Here is a 25123-nt window from a genome sequence, read left to right on the forward strand (position 1 = left end):
CCTAAATAAGATCTGGTGCAACCAATTACCTTCAGAAGTCACATAATTAGTTAAATAAAGTCCATCTGTGTGCAATCTATGTGTCTGATGATCTGTCACATGATCTCAGTATATATACACCTGTTCTGAAAGGCCCCAGCGTCTGCAACGCTACTAAGCAAGGGGCACCACCAAGAAAGTGGCACCATGAAGACCAAGGAGCTCTCCAAACAGGTCAGGGACAAAGCTGTGGAGAAGTACAGATCAGGGTTGGGTTATAAAAAATATCAGAAACTTTGAACATCCCACAGAGCACCATTAAATCCATTATTAAAAAAGGGAAAGAATATGGGACCACAACAAACCTGCCAAGAGAGGGCCGCCCACCAAAACTCATGGACCAGGCAAGGAGGGCATTAATCAGAGCGGCAACAAAGAGACCAAAGATAACCCTGAAGAAGCTGCAAAGCTCCACAGCGGAGATATGAGTATCTGTCCATAGGACCACTTTAAACCGTACATTCCACAGAGCTGGACTTTATGGAAGAGTGGCCAGAAAAAGCTATTGCTTAAAGAAAAAAATAAGCAAACACGTTTGGTATTCACCAAAAGTCATGTGGGAGATTCCCCAAACATATGGAAGAAGGTACTGCTGATGCTCTGATCAGATGACGCTAAAATTGAACTTTTTGGCCATCAAGAAAAACGCTATGTCTGGCGCAAACCCAACACCTTTCATCACCCCGAGAACATCTTCCCCACAGTGAAGCATGGTGGTGGCAGCATCATGCTGTGCTTATGTTTTTCATCGGCAGGGACTGGGAAACTGGTCAGAATTGAAGGAATGATGGACTCTAAATACAGGGAAATTCTTGAGGGAAACCTGTTTCAGTCTTTCAGAGATTTGAAACTGGGACAGAGGTTCACTTTCCAGCAGGACAATGACCCTAAGCATACTCCTAAAGAAACACTTGAGTGGTTTAAGGGGAAACTTTGAAATGTCTTGGAGTGGCCTAGTCAAAGCCCAGACCTCAATCAAATTGAGAATCTGTGGTATGCCTTAAAGATTGCAGTACAGTACCCATCCAACTTGAAGGAGCTGGTGCAGTATTGCCTTGAAGAATGGGCAAAAATCCCACTGGCTAGATTTGCCAAGCTCATAGATACATGCCCCAAGAGACTTGCAGCTGTAATTGCTGCAAAGGGTGGGGGAGGGGGTGAATAGTTATGCACGCTCAAGTTTTCTGTTTTTTTTGTTGTCATATTTCTTGTTTGTTTCACAATAAAAATATGTTGTATCTTTATAGTGGTAGACATGTTGTGTAAATCAAATGATACAAACCCCCCCAAAATATATATTTTAATTCCAGGTTGTAAGGCAACCAAATAGGAAAAATGCTAAGGGGGTGAATATGTTTGCAAGCCACTGTATATACTGTATTCTACTGTATTCTAGTCAATGCCACTCCAACATTGCTCATCTTAAATATCCTTCTTTAACCGGTCTCCTCCCCTTCATCTTCAATGATTGAAGTGGATTTAACAAGTGACATGAATAAGGGATCATAGCTTTCACCTGGATTCACCTGGTCAGTCTATGTAATGGAAAGTGCAGGTGTTCCTAATATTTTGTGCACTCAGTGTATAAACCCTGAATTGCTGATGCTATATATTGGCCAATGAGGGGCTTTGAAGACACAAGTCAGCCACACTGGTAATCTTCAGAAGGAGCAGTCCTCCATAGGAATTAATGCAATTCTACAGTTTTTAAATTAAAACCAAGGACAAAATTACATGTATTTAAGTATTTTTGTTGTTTTAGTGGCGACAGTAAGATTAGTACTATATAAAAATATCTACTTAAAGTGAAAAAAATATATATTCATTTTTATTTGTGTGTTTAGCTCACATACAATTTAAATGTTTTCATTAAGGTGTCTGTAATAGAATATGCCTGGCAAAAATGAATGTAGACATTAAAGCTGGGATATGCGAAATGTGAAACAGCACCAATGGTCGATCCAGGCGCATTGTTACAGTTTTTGTTTTGTTTTTGAAAAGGATGAGCTGATTATCCAGCAACGTAATAAAACAAAGTCGTAGTACATACTCTGCTGTTCTATCGTGCGTGCAATGATGTCAGAGGGAATAAAACAGTGTTCGTTTTTTCAAGTAATGACTTTATTGTTGTAATATTGCAAACGGACTTGGCAGTTTCAACGCAACAGATTCCAACTTTAATAAATGCATTTCTATAGCTTCCAAACTTTTTTTAAACAATGGTGGGAGAGTACCAAAATGGAGGTGCTGTCCCTTCAAAACAGCGCCCCCCATACCGTCAGTCATCTATCTAGTGTATGTATAATCACTGGATATTAGTAATTTCTGTCAATGTTTTTTATGTCTACATTTGACTGTTTCCCTATAAATGGGCCTAGAACCTGTGACTTTGAATAGATATTACTTACACATTGGGCCACACATATCACAAAACCATCACAGCATCAGGCAACTGTTAGTAGCCAAACAGCTTCTACTAACACAAAAACGAATCAATATGTCAGGGTCAGGATGTTCCGCGACACACTCTATTGGGTTTGTCAATATATGATAAGCTGTGTGTGAAAGTATGTTACAGAATTCACAACTGTTTTGAGAAAAATTGGTCTGTGCTGGCTGAATTATTGCATATAACATTTGCATTACACCTACATAAACCTAACAGTTGTGGATTCATTCTGTATAGGTGCACTACATTGACAAATCTACAAGACACTTTATTTAACAAAAGATGGGGTAAGTGCTTTGGCAGTTTTCACATTCATGCTATTTTCAAATTCCCAGACTATTGATTAATTTTCACCCCCAACACGCGGGTACCAGGATTTCCACTATGGCCTTTTGTCATTGGATGCCAGGTTCAGATTCACAATCCCATTGGCTCCCTGGCTGTCATTCTGAAATGTTGCTGATTTTTTCGCGGGTCGTGAACGCGCAACACAGACTGGAACGTAACTGCTCTGAGACTGTCTGGAGTCTGTCTGAAACTGATAAAATTGGAGAGGGAGTTAAGGCTCTAGCTATGTAAATTGATAAGAACTCATGAATTCGAAATGGGAATTTACAGTCACTCAACAATGCTAGCGATTACGACGCAATGCAAATCAATATTTAAGCTCATGCTTTGAAAGTTTTTTCAATGTTTATCACCAGACAATTCATTATGCACAGGTAAGACTACCGTCTGTAGATCGCGATATTATTTTATATAAGCCTTACTAAATGCTGTTATTCATTGCTGTTGAATTTTTTTATATATGTTATTATGATAAAGATTGGTAATTCGTTATTGTAACATAAAAGTAACCAACATTACATGCTGCTAAATTGACGTCATTGCTGTTAATTCGTTGGTATAACGCTGCGTGCGTTGTGTGATGTGAATGATGCTCTGTACAGACATACGCAATTGTTGCTTTTGGGAATATGTAGCCTATCTATCCCTCATTCTCCGTCCTGTAGCCTGCTTTGTGAATGTGCGCAGTCAACGCATCTTTGCTCTCGTGAATACCGTTATTCTTAAATAACCCTTTGAGCACCTCACGAGAGTGGCGCGCGTACCTGTTGAGCATCTTCAGAGGACGATGATAGCTTTTTTGAAAATGTTATCGGTGTGATATACCCTAATGTTACGGCAAACTAGCATATTAAACATTTGTTGTTTTTTGGATGACGAAACATTTACAACTTTAAATTAATTTAGTGTAGCTTCACTGAGCGTGTGTATATGACCACAAGAGCCGTTGTGGCACGTAGAAAAATAGTTTACACGTAGGTATATTTGTTTTCTAGTGTGTTCTTCCCCCGCAGGTATGATCTTCGGTTCAAAGAAGCCTATCAGCTGAAGTTTAAGCGTAACGTGGCATTTCAATGGAACAATTATTTGAAAGGTTGGTTCTGGTTGAAAAGTAAATAAGAGGTATGGTAAAAATGGCGTCTACCTGTTTAGGTAAGGCAGGATAGCGCCTAACCCAAAAAAGTAAATGATATCTATTGCTCAAAGAGATCTTAGTCATGGATTGGAAGTTGGAACTGTGTCAAAACATGAGTAACAGTTAGGACTTTTCTTTATTCACACAGTCAAGGTATATAGGTAACAAGTTGTTACTTCAGGTAGGGAGGGCCATGTGGCCCTGAAGATGTACCAAAACGTCATAAGTCTCAGGCAGTAGGTTTATTAGTTTTTTAGTCTACTGCACCTCACAAAGGTGGTTGATTACTGGTCATTCATTGGATTTGGCATAGGACACTAAAATTACTTGCATTTTTGTTGAAGAGAAGCCATTCAAAATGGTTGTATAAGACACAAAATAAATGGTGTATCCTGAAACGTTTACATGGCAAATTTTTCCATTACACATACAATTAACTTCTAAGAAATTGTCTTTAGATACAAAGGTTCTCTATCCTTTTTTTGTTTGTTGCCTCAGTCAGAGATGAATCTTTACATGTGAAATAGACACCTTTGCTTTGTCTTGTAGTTGTATGAAGGCACTAGTCTGGTCTGACAGGGCAAGATGGCGGCTGTAGAAGTCTCAAAGCATTGTTATGTCCCATCGCCTATTGATTCTTTGGGTAGTTGATGAATGTGATGAGACAAATCTTGGACAGACTAGTATAACACACAGTGTGGTTATCCGCGTTAGATCAGAGAAATAATTCATTTATTTGGTACTGCTAAATCTAAAGTGAGCTTTCATTGCACCAAAACTGCTTTTTGTTTATGTGTTAAGTAAACAATTTTTTCTGGGCATTGTTATCCAATATTTTTCCCACATCGCCCCTGTTTTTGATATGCATATGATATGAATTATCTCAGTGTCTGGTTTTGTTTCAGCCAAAATATCCATATTATTCAGTCTCATGCCTCTCGTCGTCACAGTAGAAGGGAGTGAAAGAGTTCAGAAAATGAGCTGGGCAGCCTGTAACATTGAGATCTCACCGGCACACCCATCACAATTTTCCTCATGGCTCAAAAGGACTCATGTCATTATGGTTTGACATAACTAATGCAAGTGATAGACAAGTCTTCGATGCAGACTCTTTGACGTGCCAAATGTGCTTAATGGACACAAGATTTCATAGCCTGCATTTAATACAGTAAAAACTGTACAAAAACCCCAAATGATCAGAATGAGTTCTAATGTCTAGTTAATGATGTGCGGTGGTGGGCCACTAGAGCTCTTCTTCAGACAGGCCTAATCAGAGAGATGCTGATAGATGCAAGAGCACTTTGGGTGCTGTTCAACGGCCCTCTGGGTGCAGTCTGACAGTACATGTTATTTCCGCTCGGTGGCTCTGTGATGTTTATCTGTGACTCTTATCACTGACCGGCCTGGACAGATCACTTAATTATCACCTGTTAAAGCTTGCTTTGTGTATCTGCTGTCAGACCTTGTCCTCACTGAGCCCTCATCATACTCCTTAATGGTTTTTGAAAGGTTTTAGATTGTTTTCAATGTAGCCTAACTTGGGAAGTGTGCAGCCACGCTTAAACATGCCAGCTCCTTTGATCTTTTCAGGTGTGTCCCTAACCTGACCTGTAATGGTTGACATGTACGATATTCCAATTCCAATTAGAGAGGGGGAAAAAATAGCAAATCGTGCCGATGGTGTTATTAGTCTGTCTGCAAGCATGTTCATGGCGGTCCAGCGGAGCTGGTTTAAATTCAAAACCATACTATTTGTGTACGATGACAATGCAATAAAATAGGCCTCCTTTGGGAAATCCCTGCCATGCTCTTCAACAAACACACACACACACACACACACACACACACACACATATATATTTATTCAATTATGACTCTCAAATTGTTTTCATTTTTTCCGGTTGCACTTTACTGAAAGCAGACCGGTACATTATGCAGTTATAATGCTTAAGAACATGTCAGTGGCACTTAAAACAGGCTCTGTCCTTAATCCTATATCAAGCCTGGATTATTATTTTGTTTTTCATGTTAGCAGCATATTTAGATGTTTGTTGTCTTTGTTTACAGGGGGCCCTTATGACACCTTGAGCCCCGTCGATAACCCCCCCATGTCTGTAGTGATGACACTTTTCCAGGGATGATGGTAAGATTCTTGTTGACCTGTTTTTCGCTAAAGCACATTTGAGCATGTTGCAAGGAGAGAAGAGAAATGCTAGGAATGCTGTAAAGTTTTGGGTACAGAGAGAAAGTGTTATTGCCTTGGGGGAACATGAGTTTGCTGCATGGACTAATATTAACAGAAAATGAGTAGTAGCTTGCATCGTCAAATCTGATATGACGCTGAGAAATGGCACATTGCACTCAGCACTGCAGTCCATTTTCAGCAATCTTTTCTAATAAACTCAGATTCTTGATCTCTTCATAAGATAATTTAAAAAATGTGGATCTGAAGTCAGATAACTTTTCACCGGAGGCTTTTAGCTGGGAAAAAATACTGCCGTTTCGCTCAGAATAATTTTACTACTCTGCTATTGGTTCCCTTTTGCTTGCCTCACTCTAGTGGCCGAAGTCACGATTTATGGTCTAGCATCATGGAACTTCCCAGAGAGAATGGTGGTTCATCTTTCATGTAAAGCCGTTTGATATTTTATCTGAACATGTCTTGGGGTATCTCTGTGCTCATACAATATATTACTTTAGGTTAAGTTCGGTCATTTCATCTTTGAGCAGTGCACCACACAACAGCGACACCAGCCAATGCTGCTTTCTAAATGGCTGGTTGTTCTTCCTAATCTGACCACGTAATGACGCTGCACTCTGGAAACAGGGCGTTTCCTTTGACATTGGTCTGGCATATTTTTGAATCAAGGCTCAAGGCCTTTGCTGTATTTTAAGGGGTCTCCTGGCAGTCAGCCAGAATATGGGCCCACTTTCCTCGTCCCCCATGGCTGCACAAGATCATGAGTCTTTGCACAGCTGTACTCTTTGCTGGTCTTAGCTGTTGAAATCTCAAGGCCAGCAGCCTCCATTTTATGCTAGCGAAGAGGAAAGATTTTGCGCTCCAGTGTAGCTACTGGAACAGGCTAACTGAAAATGCAGCACGTATAGGAATCAGGGCGATTTGTACTAAAATACGGTTTCCCGTCAATCTGCATTAAAAAAAAATCATATGACAATATCCGTTTGTCAAATAAAATAAAATAGTTGACTGTCCTCAGCAGAGACTGTATATTGTTTTACATTTGACCGCGATCCAACATGTCCTATGATACTTTAAAAAAAAATATATATAAAATAAATGTTTATGTAAAATAAAAACATTTCACAATATAAAAAAATATATATTGTTTTCAGTTTTCAGGTTAATTTGAACTGGTTATCTGTTGTTTTGTCCTAAAATAAAAACGTAACCTTGATAAATACAGATAGTGGGAAATATGTAGGCCTATATATGACCTAATTTCAAAAAGTACCAAGTCGTGTTATCTTTAGTGTCAAAAATTATCAGATTATGCTTATATAATACATATAAAAAATACCAAATAAAATCGTAGATTTGCAAACAAATATATTATTCACTTTTTTGTGAACTTGAAGAATTGCAATCGAATTAGATTTACACAAATAAGGATACATACCACATTGTATAATATTGACTGATTATTGTAAAATATGATAGAATGACGTTACGTGACAATTTAATGTCTTGTATTTTTGTTGTTTGTTTTTGCAATTTCACGTTGTTATTTGGCTGGTTTTTAAACAAAGGTTACAAAACCATTTTGTACTGTACATGGTTTGAGGTCTACTATTGTATATTTTAGCGTTCATTTTGTGTAACCCATTGAAATATTTTTTGCAATTGTACACCCATCATTACTGCAAAACTCAAACGGTATATATGGGTATATTATGAATATTCTTTTGCAATAAAGGTACTTTCAACTAATGTTTCAATCAATTATTATACTATAATAGAATGGATGTTACATGAGGAATGAATTAACAAAAAAACTCACCCCTTGAAGTGGACATTTGTAACTAAACTTTTAAACCGATAAGACTATATGGCGTTGGCCTTCGAGTTGATTAGGTTTTGGAATAATATTTGATGTTTTATACTTGCCCATGTTATTTTTAAATTGCTTGAATTCATATTCACTTGTAATACGTTTTCTATATACTATTTGTCAAGATACTTTTGAACAATCAATGAATTATCAGGTCTTTAAAAAAACGTATCCTCTGTAAGTGAGGAAAAAAATACTCATAAACTATAAATGCCCTTACATTAAAATGTCTCTCTTTGTCCTGTGTATAGTCTGGTTGAAAGTATTTAACATGTTCCCATATAGTAAAAACTGTAGCTACAAACTCCACGTATGACGAGTGACTTAATCTTTTGAATTGTGGGGCATAGATGACTGGTGCCTCTAACTTTAACTCTCTGAATGCTGGTCTTGGTCTACTGTAAAAAATAAAAAATAAACTTTAAAAAACTTTTGTGTAGGCCGAACTGTGTTTCTATACCAAATAACACAATAATGTCTGCCAGTGACGCGTTGAGCTGCCATGCTACTCCCTCGTCACAAAGGTAGAAAGAGAGAAAGAGGACTTTGGGTTTGTGTTGTGGTGTGGAGAGGGGTGTTGGGGGAGCTTTGAGGGCTGGTGGAGTAGGAGAATCAAGCTTTAGCTTACTGTCAGGTTGTCTGCACTATAGTCCTGGATTTTCACTGTTCTCTCAAACTTCTTGACCTTCAGGCTGAGACAAAGCAAAGCCCAACACAGTTGAGCTGAGTTTTCTGCAGTGAGATTTCTGGGGTACATTGGCGTTTGGAACACATTGGATTAGATTAATCTACATGTTCTATTTGGTAATGACCCAGCAGGCATTAGAGATCATTTCACATTGATGGTTGTGGCTGAAGTATTACATAACAACCAGAAACATGAAGATCTCCCAAAGTTTTTAACAAGGCACTGCATGACTGAGCTTTAGTAAAATTTGTGAAAATATATATTTTTTTGTACCGTACACACATAGTACATAGAATAAAGGCTGCTTAGTTCATAGTTAATTCTGTTTAAATACTTTATTTTGTGATAATCTTATTATTATGAATACTCTCAGGTTCTAAGTAATTTATGACAAGGTTGGCTGTGTATAAAAAAACAAACATGAGTATTACCTTCTAGGCACCTGCGATGGTCGAAAGTGTGTTTGTTTCGATAGAAGAAAATGGGTTTTGTAGTTAAAGATAACAATCTAGCTACTATTTAGCAGATGCTCTAATCCATGGAGATTTTCATTAAGTACAAGAACAGTAACTTTGTCTTTACTGTTGTCTCAAGGGCTATCCATATAGGGCTATGGGTATGAAGACGAGACATGTCCCCTGACCTTATATTAGCATTTGTTTGTGTTTCATGTCCAAATCATCCCAACCTGTCTACAATGTATTGCGTAGCTCAATAGTTACTATAATTAAGATGACATGAAATGCAAAAAATACTAATATCAGGGATAATTACTTTATTTGGTGGGGGGTGCTAAAAAGTAAGCATTTGGAGACACTGGTCAGGTAAACAAAACCAAAGTAAGGATTGTGGTCTTGTCCATAGACTGCTCACATGGTAAGGAATCCTATATGTATTTTTGCCATTTGAGTGAACTATCCATTTTTAAAGTCTTGATATCTAGCACACTTTGTTACTCAATGTTTCTTCGGACATTGTAATGAAGACATTGTAATTATGCTGTATCATGTTTGCACAGTACAGTACACATTTCATGCTAGTCATCCTTTCAAGTCTGGTATGTGTGTGCCAGGATCCTGTGCGAACTTCTCAGCCTTAAAGCCTCCCTTGACGAGGATTGGCTTTCTCCTCACAAACAAAGGGATCTTCAAACAGGAAAGATTAGCTGGACAAAAAATATCAGTGCCAATGAAAACCTGGAGTAAACATCAGATTACACTCTTAGAAGGTGCTACCTAGGACCTAAAATGGTTCTTCGGGTGTCCCCATAGGAGAACCCTTTCAACAACCGTTGTTGGTTCCAGAGTAGAACCCATTTGTTTCCAGGTAGAACCATTTTGGGTTCCATGTACTGTAGGACCCTTTCCACAGAGGGAATCCAAAATGGTTCTACCTGGAACCAAAAAACGTTTTTACCTTGGAAACAAAAAGGGTTCTCCTATGGGAACAGCCAAAGAACCATTGCGGAAGCCGTTTATTCAAAGGGTGTACTAATGGATGTAAAGTTTTGAACATAAAGTAGGTGAATGGCTCTGTGAGCATGTCAAGTGGACTACTTGGTTTTTGTCTGGAAGCTGTTTATTTTGAATGGTAACCAAGTGAATGGTTTGTTTCAGATATTGACTGCGGCGCTCAGTCTGAATGCTAAGTGATTTCCCATGTTCCACCGTTCTAGATGCAGCTGCTGGTTTTAGGATGTGCATACACAGCATGTTCTTTTCCACCCAGCTGCGTAACAATGACAGCTCCAGCAATTTCCCCTGTTTTCATTTGACTGCAAATCCTTCAGCCACTGCCTTTTACATGGGGTTTACTCGTCTATAAAACTCTCCATAACACTTCTGAAAAAGAGGTAGGGGTGGGTGAGCAACGTCTGACTTCTGACTGCAACCTCTAGCCTTGAAGACTGCCCTTATAGAAAATAACACGTTAATTTCAAATGATCACGTGATTTTATGAGAAGTTAATGTGATGTGATGCAATGAAACTACACATGATAACATTTGAATATTTTTTTAAGTGAAAGTGCAGATTCGATTTTCACATGTCTAATTCACATGTGAAAATGCAACATGGCGCCGGAAGGGCACTGGAGGGCTCTTTCGGCTCTTAACCAACGATGCTATTGTTTTTGTGTGTGTGTTGTTCGTAACTTGTTTTGTACATAATGTTACTGCTACAGTCTCTTAAGACCGAAAAGAGCTTCTGGACATCAGAAATGTGATTGCTCACCTCAAACTGGACGAAGAGTTCTTCTTCAATGAGTCGGACGGGAGGGATGTGATACAGACACCCGACTAGGCCCACATTCCCGTTATTCGCTGGAGAAGGAAATGGTTTCGCGGAAGGAGATCAGGGTGCCTTGTATGGGATGGCTGAATGACGACATTAAGAACATACACCGGGTTATACACTCCATCAGCAGGACAGAACAGCAGCCTCTGATAAGACATGGGGCGGGGGCCTAAGCATGTATGTAAACAACAGCTGGTGCACAGAGAGTTTTCATCTGTATTTTTCGTAGCTGTCTACATACCACCACAGACCAATGCTGGCACTAAAACCGCACTCAATGAGCTGTATACCGCCATAAGCAAACAGGAAAACGCTCATCCTGAAGCGGCGCTCCTAGTGGCCGGGGACTTTAATGCAGGGAAACTTAAATCAGTTTTACCTAATATCTATCAGCATGTTAAATGTGCAACCAGAGGGAAAAAAAAATCAAGACCACCTTTACTCCACACACAGAGAAGCATACAAAGCTCTCCCTTGCCCTCCATTTGGAAAATCTGACCATAACTCTATCCCCCTGATTCCTGCTTACAAGCAAAAATTAAAGCAGGAAATACCAGTGACTCGGTCTATAAAAAAGTGTTCAGGTGAAGCAGATGCTAAACTACAGAACTGTTTTGCTAGTACAGACTGGAATATATTTCTTCCGATGGCATTGAGGAGTACACCACATTAGTCACTGGCTTTATCAATAAGTGCATTGAGGACGTCATTCCCACAGTGACCGTATATACATACCCCAACCAGACGCCATGGATTACAGTAAACATTCGCAATGAGCAGGGTAGAGCTGCCGCTTTCAAGGAGCGGGACTCTAACCCGGAAGCTTATAAGAAATCCCTCTATGCCCTCCGACAAACCATCAAACAAGCAAAGCGTCAATACAGGACTAAGATTGAATCGTTCTACACCGGCTCCGATGCTCAGCTGATGTGGCAGGGCCAGTAAACTATTACAGACTACAAAGGGAAGCACAGCCGAGGGCTGTCCAGTGACACAAGCCTACCAGACGAGCTAAATAACACTGAAACCTGCATGAGAGCATCAGCTGTTCCAGATGACTGTGTGATCACGCTCTACGCAGCCGATGTGAGTAAGACCTTTAAACAGGTCAACATTCTCAAGGCCGCAGGGCCAGACAGATTACCAGGACGTGTACTCCGAACATGAGCTGACCAACTGGCAAGTGTCTTCACTGACATTTTCAACCTCTCTCTGTCTGAGTCTATAATACCAACATGTTTCAAGCAGACCACAATAGTCTCTGTGCCCAAGAACACTAAAGTAACCTGCCTAAATGACTACCTACCCGTAGCACTCACGTCTGTAGCCATGAAATGCTTTGAAAGGCTGGTCATGGCTCACATCAACACCATTTTCCCAGAAACCCTAGACCCACTCCAATTTGCATACCGCCCCAACAGATCCACAGATGATGCAATCTCTATTGCACTCCACACTGCCCTTTCACACCTGGACAAAAGGAACACCTATGTGAGAATGCTATTCATTGACTACAGCTCTGCGTTCAACACCATAGTGCCCTCAAAGCTCAACATTAAGCTAAGGACCCTGGGACTAAACACCTCTCTCTGCAACTGGATCCTGGACTTCCTGACGGGCCTCCCCCAGGTGGTTAGGGTAGGTAACAACACATCCACCATGCTGATCCTCAACACATTGGGCCCCTCAGGGGTGCGTGCTCATTCCCCTCCTGTACTCCCTGTTCACTCATGACCACTCGTGGCCAGGCACGACTCCAACACCATCATTAAGTTTGCTGATGACACAACAGTGGTAGGCCTGATCACCGACAACGATCAGACAGCCTATAGGGAGGGGGTCAGAGACCTGACCATGTGGTGCAAGGACAACAACCTCTCCCTCAACATGATCAAAACAAAGGAGATGATTGTGGACTACAGGAAAAGGAGGACTGCGCACGCCCCCATTCCCATCGACGGGGAGCAGGTTGAGAGCTTCAAGTTCCTTGGCATCCACATCACCAATAAACTAAAATTGTCCAAGCACACCAAGACAGTCGTGAAGAGGGCACAACAAAACCTATTTTGCCAAAAGATTTGGCATGGGTCCTCAGATCCTCAAAAGGTTCTACAGCTGCACCATCAAAACCATCCTGACGGGTTACATCACTGCCTGGTATGGCAACTGCTCGGCCTCTGACCACAGGGCACTACAGAGGGTAGTGTGTACGGCCCAGTACATCACCGGGGCCATCCAGGACCAGGCGGTGTCAGGAAGGCCCTAAAATTTGTCATAGACTCCAGCCACCCTAGTCATAGACTCTTCTCTCTGCTACCACATAGGCAAGTGGTACCAGAGCACCAAGTCTAGGTCCAAGAGGCTCCTAAATAGCTTCTACCCCCAAGCCATAAGACCCCCCCCCCCCCCCCCCCCCCCCGATGCTACTCTCTGTTATTATGTATGCATAGTCACTTAAATAACTACCTACATGTACATATTACCTCAATTACCTCAACACTGGTGTCCCCGCACATTTTTGGGGGGTATTTTCTTAAAACTGCATTGTTGATTAAGGGCTTGTAAGTAAGCATTTCACTGTAAGGTCTACTACACCTGTTGTATTTGGCGCATGTGACAAATACAATTTGATTTGATATTTCACGTGTTTGTTTTTGTAAGGGAAGAAATGAAATGCTATTGTGGTTTTGATGAAAGTGTTACACTGTTCAGCTAAAATACTGTAAACATCTTGAATCAATCTGATTCCATTTGACGTGATCACTTAGTGCAGACTTTTCAATATGACCCAACCTGGGATTTGAAATCACAACCTCTGGATTTGGGGTGACCTGATCTTTCTGCTGGGCCAAAGAGTATGTAACGTTTTCAGAAGGCCCCTACAATGTCATTAGCTATAATAAATCTCTGCATTTAGCAAAAGAGTTCCCTCTGGGGGCCTCCCGAGTGGCACAGCGGTCTAAGGCACTGCATCGCATCGCTAGAGGCGTCACTACAGAGCCTTGTGGCAGGTTGGGTGCCTGCAGGCTGACCGCCTGCAGGCTGACCTCGGTCATCAGTTGAACAGTGTTTCCTCTGACACATTGGTGTGGCTGGCTTCCGGGTTAAGCGGATGGGTGTTAAGAGGTGCGGTTTGGTGGGTCATGTTTCGGAGGATGCTTGACTCGACCTTCGCCTCTCAAGCCCGTTGGGGAGTTGCAGTGATGAGACAAGATCGAATTTGAGGAGAAAAATGGTGGAAAATACCCCCAAAATATATATAAAAATGTAGGTTCCCTCTGCACTGCTATTTTAGTTATCATGTAATCTGACTATTCTCTCATCATTGATTTAATTGACTTATTTCAGCAATTTCAGGGTTTTCTGTATAGTTGTCTAATGTTGGTGGGACACATTATTCTGTTTTAATGTTATTCCTGAATCACCATGATTAATATAATAGTTTTTCTTGAGTGTATTTAAAAAAAAAAAGAAGCTGAGATTTCATTTGAATTCAGAAGAATACAGGTGAAATCAGCTATTGACACATTGACATGGTGGCGTAGCAGGAAGATCAGAATGCCGTGACCCAAGAGGTTGTGAGATCAAATCCCTGCTGAGGAACATGTTGAATAATAATGATTAATAATCAATGTACACAACATAATCGTGTGTAAAATATGTAAGCTGAGAACACTGCGAGTGCGTGACATTCCGGAGACATCCTACACGACTCATTCTTGTTTGCATGTCACGTGAAGTGTTAAAAAAACATGATTTCACATGTGAAAGATTGTGATCACGTGAAATATCATTACTTTTGCAAAACATGTTAACATTTCACGTGAAATCATGTGTTTTCTCCATAAGGTCGTCCAGATTGAACCGTGGCTAGAAACTTTTGTCCAGGGATGGCATCTCATGTTAAACACATTTTCCTTTCCTATTATGTACCGCTTTCATCGTAAGATACAGTATTACACATTCATGCCATGCTGCTGCCCTGGTTACTTATTTTCTCTAGTATTCTTGGGATGAATTGACCAATGGTATAGATGGGCAGGGGTGGCTTCCATGCTAACCCGTTATTGTTGCTTTATTCAGAGGAAAAATGGAAGGTGTTTAATAAAAGAGGGACATTAGAGAAGTGTATTCATATCTGGAGTTGTCAGTTGGCAGAATAATGAAATGGACTGTTTATTCCTCTCTCTCGTCTCTCTTTCTCATTTATCTTAGTACACATTTGGTTGAGCGCTTCTTGTACTACCTGTACTTCTTGACTGACCATTAGTCAGCTGAGTTAATTGAGAGCTCATGACAATCTCCCTAAAGGAAATGAAATACATAGCCTAGCGTATCACCTGCATAGTTAAGATATCGACCATTCCTCCCTGCACGCTTCCTCGTGCGCATGGCAGTTTTCGTCCCGAGGGTGTGCTAGCGTTTTTCCTTGATTAGAGGCTCATTCTGTTCACCTGGAATACCTGCACTCTCTCTCCTTCAGCGCTGTGACCTTTCATGAATTAAGATGCCCAGGCAGTGGAGTTAGAACCAGTCTACCCCGCGGTTCCTCATAGCTACCATGACTAATTAGTAAAGCTCACCTCTCTCAAAGGTGGAAGAAATAATTTCTTGTACAGGGAGGGTGGGGGGTTGGAGGGTAAATACTCACCTACTGCAAACCGTGAAAATCCATGTCAGTCAGGAGACCTTTAGGGTACATTTCATATCTCACTGAGTGTGAGCTATCATGCCTTCGGCCTGTTTCATATGTTTGTCTCCACAGAAGTAAAAATGAGAAAAGGAGAAATGCAGACTGCACCATGTCTTTCCTCCTGTCACACAATGGTGTGGAAAGGTCAGGCCTAATGAAGTCAGAGGTGTGACCCCTGGTATTCAGGGATGGTGCGCTTGCCCCCACCCCACCTCACCCCACCAGCCATGTGGGTTAATCCCCATTTGATCCTAATTGATAGGCAATAACGCAATCCTTATCCAGGAGCTGTTTTGTCTTCCGCAGCCCAACGTCAGTGTCGGTGACACAAAGTGTGAAAGCGCTAAACCAAATGTGAAATTGATATTTTTCATGTTTGTGTGCTTAAAACCCGGCTGTTTTAAAAAAAATTGACATTTACAAAGTGCTGTGTTCAGTTTGTGTCATCTGAGGCTCTTAGTAGGGCTTACAACCGTGACCTTCAGGATCCCTCATTGACCTCAATGGTAACGTTTGTTTTGACTTGACCTCTTTCATCTACAACACCATTTTAAGGACGGTTGTACAGCTGTAAACTGTGGGCTAATTACTTTCCAGTTCAAAAATACACTGCTCCGTTGCCCCTATCACTTCCATTGATTGTTAGCTAGCGGTGGCTAAAGTTTGCTGAAGTTTCTAGAGGCTATTTAGCGAACCGAACCGTGGATTACAGTTTCTCCTGGCCAGTAGACTACTTTCATGGTGATGAATCATTTAACATCCAGTTGTAAAATACTGAACTTCCCCTTTAAACAAAGTTTTTAATGAGTTGATGTCTTTGGCTGGATTTTGAGGAATCACTTAAAAATGGGGGAAGCATGAATCCCATATTATATTCACAGTTACATAGGCCCTCATTTGTCAAACAATCATAACCTCAAACATGAATATACAGCGAATATTATTTTCATGGAATTATCCATATTAAACGGGATCTTACTGTACAATAACATTTTGTGTCACATACAGTATGCAAATGTCCGGTGGTGAACATGCAGTGTTCCATGACATTTGTGACTGAGCAGTATATTTGGGTGACTGTCATCTCAAATCAAGGGGCACAATTAAAGATGGGTTTATGTTCACGTCAAGTCTTGTGCATATTACAAAGAAGTCTGGTTTATCAACCAGGAAAAAAATATAGTGTAAGCTCATATCAGTAGAATACTGCAGTTTGATGAGTCTAATGTGGAGTTTGTTTGCTTCGCCATTTCAAAGATTTTCAGAAACATCTATCTAGTAGCTTTACTCCCTCCCCCTTTAAGCATTTTGCATGTTTTTTTTCTTCAGTGCGCTCATTGTTAAAGACTTTGGGCACTTTCATTAACTTCAGGACTGTGGACAAACAGTGATGCCAAGGAAACCGCAAGCTATGTTTTTGGGTAGCCGTTATGCATGGGCAACTCGCATTACACCAGGCTACAATGAAGTTTAGCATATTTCAACTAGAAAGCTTTTATCACTGTTTTTATGAGTGACTTTTATCAGAAATTGTGTAACAAAAAGAAAAGCAGTTTTCAGATGTGTTTCGCCAATAAAGCCCCAGGTTTCTTAAATGTTGTTGGGGAAAACAAAAGGGGAGATTAGACTGACATTTCTGCAAGTCTCCTTCAACTAGCACAATTAAGCAGGCTGTTTCAGCAGTGTGCTCAGCAGTGTGCAACAGCACACTTTGGCTGAGAAATGCCAGGTGTCGTGTCTGTTCTTGTTCGTTTCACACGGTGTCTCGAGTCCCTCCCTGGAACGCCATTCGCAGGTCTCTGTAGGATTGGAAGTTGTTTTCAGTTTGTTTGTTACCAGAAGTAATGGGGAACCATAAGACTCGATAACATAATATGTTGCTCGGAAAACATTCATATGGAACAAACGCTAATTACGAAGCCAAAGTACTATGGAGTGGGACTGTGCTTATATACTCCATTTGACTGCAGACACCTGCCCTCTTCATGCCACGCTCCCCCAAGTTGTCCCAAAACAGTCGAAGTGAACTGAGTCAGTCTCAGACATCCATCTGTAGACCCCACCCTTACCCCGCAGACAGACAGACACACCCTGCAGACAGACACACACACACACACACAATCGAGATGAAATATCACAATGCCATTTGGCTTTAAAGTATAATTTTCAGAGAAACTAGTCATTAAAAGTGATTACAGTTCAGGATGAACTGATTATCAGGGATTCAAAGTCTTATTGTTCGGCACACGCTCAGTTCTACCTGGAGGGTTATTTGAACCATGTAAAAAATCATTGTCTAAATATTGCTGGTGTATAATCTTATCATGATGCCTGTAGATGCCTGATGATAGTTATGTAATTGGCATGTTTTCTAAAATGTCCCTCAATGGCTGGATTTGTTTTCTTTCTAGTTATGGACAACAACATTTGATGAGTTCTCTTGAGATAATTGCAACCTGCAAGAATTTTCTGCCTCTGTAACGATAGATATAGAGACCAGTTTCTGTCCCGTGTCTTTTCAAATATGGCTGTCCGTTCCTCCAGTAGGAATACAATGGATCAGGTATTGAGGGGCCTCCTCTCTTTAAGGATGGCTGGCCGGTTGGATCCTCTTGTTCTCGCATTGTACCATGTCTGGAGAGATGCCCTTCAAATCCCTCACACTGGCAAAGAAAAGACATGGGCCTGTCATTGCTGAGGTAGGAGCTTTGATGAACATGTTACTATCACCTTCAGATCAACTATAGATAATTTTGACATTAACTCTCTCCTTTCTACACCATTTGTCAATTCAAAGTAATACATTTTTTCCCCCTGATGAATTATGAATTAAAATGTGTGGCTATTAACAGATGGCTTAAGAATGGTGCTCAATAACCACATTTAGATTGTTGTTGTTTTCTGCGGTTATGCAGCTAAAATCCATATTTGCATAAATCCTTCAACATGGTTATAGCCCACACTGGCTTTATTTGTAGATGCAGATTGGGTCACAATCTCTGGGCTGAATGTGTGAGGCTTTACTGTATGTTTGCTTATCTGTCCAGCCATCCAATCTATTCAAATAGGATCCCTTTAATTAAAGGGAGGCGCGGCACGCCAGGCTTATTCTCTTCCAGGGACCTTTTCTCTTATTTTGGGGACCAGATGGTGGAGGGGCACGGAAGCTCCCCTTTTGTGTGGACTGCCCCTGTGAAAAGAGCCTCTCCTCCCTAATGTAATCAGTGGCACCGGAAGGGTCCATTCTGGACTGTGAAAGGAGACAATTGGGTCTGGACACGTCCAGATTACAGAAACGCAGAGTTCATCGGCCGACCCTGCCCCCTTTGACCAGGTCTATGGCACGGAGGAGCGTCAGCTTTGATCAGTGGAGGGTGGAGGGCACTGATCCGACCTGCCCTCTTTTACCCTGTACTTGGCTGCTGCTGACACCTTCTTCCGGAAAGAGCCAGTGGGATTGGCCTGTGGTGGTGGGGCATCATGACCTGTCTAGACACTGTCACATGTTGCTGTGGTGTTGCCAAGGGGAAATTATGAACTCTGACCTTAAATGTAGTTGGTTAATAGTTACTGGTCATCTAAAGGGATGGGTTTTTTTGGTTGGGGGGGGGGGGGGGGTGATCCACATAATACACAGTCTTCTGAAAGGGCTCACTAGCTTGAATGCATTGACAAAAGTTTTCCTGAAGTTTCATTTTATTTGTCTTTATTTATTTAATTTTGTATAAGTCTGAGCAAGTACTGCTACATAACATTGAAGGGCTAACTGCGCTAACTGCTCTGACAATCAAACACATTTCTTTATTTCATTTGTTTGTTAGCAGATTATACCTGCTCACTTGGGGATGTTTGTGGAAGCATGATTGACCCAGCATAGCAGATGATCTACATGGGAGCATTTCTTCTGGATTTACAGTATTTTACAGTTGGGACATCAAATTTCGTAAAGTTTTCAGTAAGTAACCTTTGAAATATTTTTGAGATAAATGCATTATTTTGGTTATGTGTAAAATAAGCCAACATATTTTATTCTAGTATTTGAGTAATTTGTGAAGTTTTTCAAACATTTTATGTACTAAGTAATACAGGGTAATAGAATGTAAAAAATAAAAAATAAAAAAAGCTTAAACAAAGCTTCTTAATAGAATCAAAGGCATTGCATTGTTTTTGTGCAAATTGACTCTGAAAAGCAGTGTAACTATAGCTTGTATGGAATATTGCAAGGCACCTTCTATTCTTATATTGAGGGACATAAATTGCTGTATCATCTCAAGAGATATCCATTTGGTTTGTTGTCAGTTCTAACAGTTTAGCCACCCACTTGAATCTATGACAACAGAATTTATCAAATCTTGTCAAATAATTAAGTTATTACAATATATTTATTGATTCAATGTATAATAGAACTGTTAATAAATGGTCAATAAAACGTGTCTACGTAGTTTGTCTACTTCTGTTGTTCCTTGATAAAAAAAATAAAGAAATCTGCGGCACTTGCGTATTTAGGCCTACTATTCACATTTTTCCAATATCCAAGAAGGAAAACTCATTGTATTGTTAGTACATTTTAGTAATTTCATATACTCTCTTATCCAGAGTGAATTACAGTACTGGTTCCCCGGTGGGAATCGAACCCAAAACCCTGGCGTTGCAAGCGCCATGCTCTACCAACTGAATCACACGGGACACACATCGAACCGTTATTTTATTTTTAGTTTGGGATGACCAGTGCCTATTCACTAGCACACATCCAGCTGCAGGAAACGGTGGTTGTTGTTCCTGTGGACCACTGGTTGTAGTGATTCTTCCATCATGGCCGCCGCTGCCACCCCGCCCTCACGTCTGCCACTCAGCAGTAAAATGGCAGCATGCAGTGGGTGAGACAAGAGAGTGATGCGCTCACCACTCCTATGTGGCTGCTGTGGTACACTCCACTGAACCATAACCTTTTCCGTTCACCACACCGAGCTTAGGGGCTCTCTATACGTCTTTAGGTGGTTTTATTAAACTGTTCAAACACAGTGATGTACGAGGGCGAGTTATTATATGAGTGTGTGCTTAGGGAAATAATTATTGCATAGGACAGCACAGGTAGAAGGTGCTACTAATACAGATGATGGGTAGCCTAGCCTACCACCATTTTCTCTGTGACTGTAGCCACAGGAATGGTCGACAGTGCAAGCCATTCAGAGATTGTCAGTGATAGAATTGATGTCAATTCGCCATGCTAATGTGTGGCAGACCACACACTAGAAGTATAAGGATCTGAATTGGCGAGTAGTGTTATTTGCAAAAAGGTCTTTACAGTGGCAGTTGTTGCATTTGTCTAGCAATTAACTAAGTAACTAGGAACAGTGGGCAAAACTGGTTGAAATTAGGTATTTAAAACCAGTTTTGCTCAATGGGATACAGTAAACGGTACATCATGCAGTGAGGCTTATCTGTGTGCATTGATATGTTTTTTTGTTATCAGCAGTTATCAAATGAGAGATGGAGCCAAGTTCTAATACCCAATTTCACCAGCTCCTCTACTGAGCATAGAGAAGTATTTATGGTGATCTATGCTTCATCTACCAGTCAATGTACACAGTAAAAGGGCAAACAGGGATTTAGTTGCATAATCATATCTTTTTCCTCTTGCGTAACACGGCTGCGCTGTTTTTCTGCAGTATCATGTCTCCAATGATGCTTCGCGTCACCATAGAACACTGCGTCATTTGTTCTTCCAGAATTGTACTGTACTCAGAAATAGAATCTGTTTTTGTGGCATAGGAAGGGCATTGTGGGGTCTGAAACATGGTAACCCTTACATTTGGGTCAAATGGGTGAATATATTAGAATTTTGGTTTATTGTGGTGATTATATGCCATTGATGCCGAATGTTGTTTTACAGAATACGATAACAAACCCCATTTGCAGTACTCTTATCTGTTTGCTTCTGCCCCAGCAACTTTGAATGTAGCCTAATTCAGAGATCATTCTTTACAATCTGTCGATAAACCCCAATTGTGTACTTTTCCTGATAAATGAATCGTTGTGATGCGGTATACAGCGCTTTGCCATCCTATCTACGCACAATACATAAGAAAAAAACAGATTGGGTCATACAAAACAGTGGTCAAATTAGGCAACCCTGGTAAATAAGGTAATCTCATTGGTTCACAATGTATATTTGTGTCTTTTTTGTTGTTGTTCCGTGTGAGAGGAGGATGGCTGTGGTGTGCACCACGAAGAAGATGTCATGCTGAGGACGGGTTTCTGCACTGATGTTTTTGGTGTGATGTAGCGGCGGCTCTCTCACTGTGTCTCTGTTGCCCATGATGCGTAACCATAGAGAGTGATTGACAGCATGGTCCCTACACAGCAAAGGGGGCCTGAGGTGAGTAGGATGTACCCTTGGCCCTGCCTGTCTGGCTGCCTTTGTTTCTCCCGGCAACACGGATACATATTACAAAGGACAGATATTATGGATGTGGATGTCTGCATCCAGCCAAAAATGTTAGACAAATTCTGGTTTTTGGGGGTATAGAAAAATAAGAAAAATTACAATGGTCAGGGTTAAAATGAAGGATGTTAATATGGTATGGACTATGAGAATCCTAAACCTCTCTCGTTGCTTATTCCACGGCTTGGCCATATGAGAGATTGCTCATGACAGTACAGTATAGAAAAAAAATCATGTGCTGACTCCCATTTCCAATGTCTATGATTTGCATGATGTTTCAGTCAGTGTTCCCAAAATGGTGGGTCAGACCCGCTCACGTGCCCGCGACCAATTCTTACTAGGGAATGTTGCTTGTGGGGTCCTGAAAAAAATATTGAATGTCTGGAATTCACAGCAAAAAAAGTTTGGGAACTGTTGTCGTGTTGCCGAGTTCAACGTTTAGATTTCCACTGTGTTGAAAACTGCACCATGACCCAGTCAGTCTGTACTAATCACAATTGAGGTTCATTGGTCAATTCCAAATTATAGACTATTAGGTTTAGACATGTCTGAGGTGTAATGAAAAATCGTACAGTGGAATGAACATCCTTTCATACTCTTCAGTTCCTAATCTGTAATGTAAGTGAAATGTGAATGTGCTATTCTATTCTAGAAACCTTGACATTAAATTTAAAAAGAAATCCCCTACACTGCTATTGTATTTCACTGCAGCCTTTATAAACATTTAACAGGAAGTTTTGATGTGGGCCGTTATGTCATATGTGGACTTAGAATTCACTTTCGGCATTTTAAGAAAAGTGTTTGTTCATGAAAATGAAGGAATTGAGAGGAATTGGAGCTAATGCTTTATTGATGTTATGCCTTAGAGTTGATTGAGTTGGAGTTTGAGTGAATCTGAATATAAGTCATATTTCATGAAGTTGAGTTACTGCAATATACCACAACCCTGTCAATTCGAAAATGTAACCATCAGAACTACTTGATGATTGATTATTTTCATGCAATGTTACACCATCAGCCAAACTTCAAATTTGTAAAATCCGCTGAAGTGATGCTCTACCATGAATTCATGTTATGAATGGTCTTTTTCACATTCATATTATCGTATGAACTTTTGCCAGAGCTTAAGTCAATTTCACTTCAGTTCTTGTCAGTTCAGGGAATTCAGTTTTAGAATAGAAATCTGCATAGATAATTTGAGACCATTTTCTCTGATCCCTACTTTTTTAATTAATCGCCAACAATATCGTAGCATGGTGTTACTTTAGTTTTTTTTGCGAATGAATCAAATCATCCATAAATTGAAATGAATTATATTTGGTATGCATCAATCAATCAGCAACATTATTTAATTGGCTAGTTTAGTCCAGGAAGTATTTTCAACAAGTTTGTAGATTCTTTAAAAAAAAATGTTAAGAAAAAAATGCCTCCTAGGTGAGAGGATGGGTAGGGTGACCTACAACAGAAAAGGACATTGTATATCCTACATAATTATAACAGCCTAATGGAAGTGGGAAAGTCCCTAAAAACATCTAGCATTACGATGAAAATGATCCCGTGCCTCTTTTTTCAAGGGGTCACTCAAACGCAGTGTGTGAAATGAGAGTTGTCTTCTGTGTGTCTTCTTAGAATGCATCCGCTTCTCATTGTCTGCCCAGTCAACTTCTGCAGGCCCCAGTGCCCTGAGTCTCATACATGAGAGATCAAGGGTTACCAAGGTGCTATTGAGAGAGAGAAGGGCTCAATACCAGAGGGAACAAACTGCACCACAAAATACTCATTTCCTTTGCATGTTAGGTGCCCTGGTGGGGATTCAGACAGGGTCACTGACACAACTGCTGGAGTTGCTGTTTGTCTCATCATTGTTCTTAATGAAAACGGACCCAGTTCTGTGTGTGTGTGCGCGCGCGCGTGTGTAGCTTGATAATGCATTGTGGTGGTTATCCAAGTTGGACCTGACTATGGTCAAGCAGTGCCAGACAGAAGTACCTAATTTAGAAAGGTAAGAGGTTCATCTGTCCACTCGGGTTCTCTCCACAAAGTCCAGTCACTGAGCTCTGGCATTAACTTGTATTCTAACAAGATTAAAATATATTTGTCCTGGGGATTAGCACAGTTAGGTGCCCTTTTGCCTTCTTTTTGCAGTGGTGCGGTGACAGTGGGCTTTGATCTGTGTTGCATGGCAAGGGTCCTGGCTTGGGCCTGGCCATTCGAGTGCCTAGTGTGAAATTGGCCTGATGTCATCCCCGTTCTCCACCTTTTACATCTTTCACCAGTTTTAATTATGTTTCCGCCACAAAGCCCGGGCACCTCGGAGCAGATTCCACTCGGGCTATAGGAAGCATTTAGAAACTATGGTTAAATGTCACAGTAGGGGAGGGGGAGGGCATAGCAGGATGGGTTCCTTTGTAGAAGAGGTAGACAAGGGGCATTAATACTTTTCTGTTCTTTTTTCTTATTCTCGCTCTCTTTCTCTATCTCTCTGCCACCTAACTGCCCGTTGGCAGTGAACTTTTGAAAAGTCCTGTGAACTTTCAAAGCGATGACTTCTATTCTCCTTTAAAAAATAGATTTTTTAAAGAAAACATTTTAAGGCCCATGTGTATGTTCGTACAGAAGTTGCTCACTCTTTCAGTTAACTAACCATTCATCACAATGGTAACCAATGATGTTTTCTTTGGATAGCTAGCTCTTAAAATGTTACCTACGAAAGCTCAATGTATTGTATCATGCATTATAACTCTAGTACAGTTCTCAAGTAAAACCACTATGGTGTCTAAACCATCTTTTATGGTTTCCTTGAAACTTTACACAACAAGCAACGGTTTTAGGGCATAGCAGTTTGTTATTTCTTTGAAGAATGATGGGGTTTTGATGTTGGGTTTGAAACTTGGGAAATTTTTATGGGAGGTTCCCATCGAAATGTTGCATAAAAAGGTGCAGGAGAGAGTGTGTGTGTGT

The 25123-nt window shown here is 40.6% G+C and overlaps 1 long non-coding RNA gene across 2 annotated transcripts in view; it reads left to right on the forward strand.

The window, feature by feature from the left end:
* Positions 1–2992: 2992 nt before the first annotated feature.
* The window catches only part of LOC110535596, a 45739-nt gene continuing 23608 nt past the window's right edge, over positions 2993–25123 (forward strand). Inside the window, exons 1-4 of one of the 2 annotated variants that reach the window (XR_002475279.2) lie at positions 2993–3210; positions 3850–3929; positions 6039–6114; positions 19542–22096. This is a non-coding gene — a long non-coding RNA (uncharacterized LOC110535596). The remainder of the gene's footprint in view (positions 3211–3849; positions 3930–6038; positions 6115–19541; positions 22097–25123) is intronic. The other variant, XR_002475280.2, reaches the window with a different exon arrangement.

Source organism: Oncorhynchus mykiss, chromosome 11 (assembly GCF_013265735.2).
Source record: "Oncorhynchus mykiss isolate Arlee chromosome 11, USDA_OmykA_1.1, whole genome shotgun sequence".
Classification (NCBI taxonomy): Eukaryota; Metazoa; Chordata; class Actinopteri; order Salmoniformes; family Salmonidae; genus Oncorhynchus; species Oncorhynchus mykiss.